The sequence below is a fragment of the Schistocerca cancellata genome, unplaced genomic scaffold (genome assembly GCF_023864275.1).
Source record: "Schistocerca cancellata isolate TAMUIC-IGC-003103 unplaced genomic scaffold, iqSchCanc2.1 HiC_scaffold_838, whole genome shotgun sequence".
Classification (NCBI taxonomy): domain Eukaryota; kingdom Metazoa; phylum Arthropoda; class Insecta; order Orthoptera; family Acrididae; genus Schistocerca; species Schistocerca cancellata.
In genome coordinates this window covers 175001-177500 of record NW_026046849.1, presented here as the reverse complement: position 1 = coordinate 177500, position 2500 = coordinate 175001, and the positions used below count along the sequence as shown (strand labels likewise).

Here is a 2500-nt window from a genome sequence, read left to right as displayed (position 1 = left end):
GAAGGGTTTCGTGTGAACAGCCGTTGCACACGAGTCAGTCGATCCTAAGCCCTAGGAGAAATCCGATGTTGATGGGGGCCGTCATAGCATGATGCACTTTGTGCTGGCCCCCGTTGGGCGAAAGGGAATCCGGTTCCTATTCCGGAACCCGGCAGCGGAACCGATACAAGTCGGGCCCCTCTTTTAGAGATGCTCGTCGGGGTAACCCAAAAGGACCCGGAGACGCCGTCGGGAGATCGGGGAAGAGTTTTCTTTTCTGCATGAGCGTTCGAGTTCCCTGGAATCCTCTAGCAGGGAGATAGGGTTTGGAACGCGAAGAGCACCGCAGTTGCGGCGGTGTCCCGATCTTCCCCTCGGACCTTGAAAATCCGGGAGAGGGCCACGTGGAGGTGTCGCGCCGGTTCGTACCCATATCCGCAGCAGGTCTCCAAGGTGAAGAGCCTCTAGTCGATAGAATAATGTAGGTAAGGGAAGTCGGCAAATTGGATCCGTAACTTCGGGATAAGGATTGGCTCTGAGGATCGGGGCGTGTCGGGCTTGGTCGGGAAGTGGGTCAGCGCTAACGTGCCGGGCCTGGGCGAGGTGAGTGCCGTAGGGGTGCCGGTAAGTGCGGGCGTTTAGCGCGGGCGTGGTCTGCTCTCGCCGTTGGTTGGCCTCGTGCTGGCCGGCGGTGCAGGATGCGCGCGCCTGCGCGGCGTTCGTGCCCCGGTGCTTCAACCTGCGCGCAGGATCCGAGCTCGGTCCCGTGCCTTGGCCTCCCACGGATCTTCCTTGCTGCGAGGCCGCGTCCGCCTTAGCGTGCTCCTCCGGGGGCGCGCGGGTGCGCGGATTCTCTTCGGCCGCCATTCAACGATCAACTCAGAACTGGCACGGACTGGGGGAATCCGACTGTCTAATTAAAACAAAGCATTGCGATGGCCCTAGCGGGTGTTGACGCAATGTGATTTCTGCCCAGTGCTCTGAATGTCAACGTGAAGAAATTCAAGCAAGCGCGGGTAAACGGCGGGAGTAACTATGACTCTCTTGGGGGCAGCACAGAAGAGAGAAGAAAAGGTGGCCCTTCCGCTGAAGGTGCCACCCCAGCTACCCCAGCACCTATCCGGCCAACCGGCCGAGTCGAGAATCCGATGGATTGTGTAGCTACATTTGCCTGCAGAGAGTGCCACCGCACATTTACGACCAAGAACGGCCTCGGGGTCCACCGCCGCCGCCAACACCTGGCGGCCACCAACGCGGAGATCATCACGGAGAGGCACCGCGCGAGGTGGACGGAAGAAGAAGTCCTTTCGCTCGCCAAAGCGGAGGCGGAACTGTTCCTTGAGAGGGACGCTCGGTTCTTCTTTGTCAACCAAGAGCTGATTAGGATGTTCCCCGACCGAACGCTTGAGGCAATCAAGTGCCGACGGCGGCAAGCTGCCCACAAGCAGCTTGTCCGCGAATTCATGGAGGCACTTGAGATCGGTCGGGGGGAAGAGCCGGCGTCCCGCCGGGGAGCGGGGACGCAGCCGCCTGACGCGGGCGATGGCGCTGCGCCGTCCGACGACGCAGCTGCGGACTTCGCGGCCGACACCACCGGGCCGCCTGCGGAGGGGCCGACTGACGCCGCCATCTGGGAGCATCTCGCGGAGCTGCCTGCTTCCGCCCAGCGTTTCTCTGCCCTGGACCGAGTTGTTGGTCTGGGGCGGGGTACGCCGCCTGAGGTCATCCTGGGCATGCTCCCGGATGCCCTTGCGTCGGTCGGGTCCAGGAGGGAGAGGACGAGTACCAGGACACAGCGGCCGCGCCAACCATCCAAGCGGCCGCCTGCCGCCCCGCCGCTGCAGAAGCGCAAGCGGCGCCGTTGGGAGTACGCGCGGACGCAGGACGCCTTCCGCAGGTCGCGTGCGCGTTGCGTGCGTGGCCTGCTGGACGGCACCCTGCTGCAGCCGCCACCTGACATCCCCGGTCTGCTGGACTTCTGGGCGGACCTCTTCACCAAGAAGCCGATCTCCACCGCCGGCTTCATCCGTGACCGCCTTCTCCCGCACTCGGAGCCTGTCGCTCCCGAGTGCCTGTGGGGGCCGGTCACACGTGAGGAGGTCGCTGCTGCCTTGCCGCCCAGGGGGTCGGCAGCCGGGCCGGACGGCCTTACCCCAGCGGAGCTGCGGCGTCTGCCGCACGAAGTCCTGGAGAAACTCTTGAACCTCTTCCTCCTGGCCCGCGCCCTCCCCGAGAGTCTGCTTCGCGCGCGGACGATACTACTCCCCAAAACGGCTGCACCAACATCCCCCGCTGACTTTCGCCCCATTACGGTCTGCTCGGTGTTGGCGCGGACCTTTCACAAGGTTCTCGCGTCACGCCTGATGCGTGCTTGTGCTGTGGACGAACGTCAACGGGCATTCATCCCCCGGGATGGGATGTTGGAAAACACCTTCATCTTGGACACTGCTCTCACCGACGCAGTTCGCTCCTGTCGCTCTGTTTTTGTGGCGTCGATCGACGTCTCTAAGGCGTTTGATTC

At 63.3% G+C, this 2500-nt stretch overlaps 1 pseudogene; it reads left to right on the top strand.

Moving 5' to 3' along the window:
- Positions 1-2500, top strand: part of LOC126146967 (large subunit ribosomal RNA) — a 7661-nt pseudogene that overhangs the window by 1856 nt on the left and 3305 nt on the right.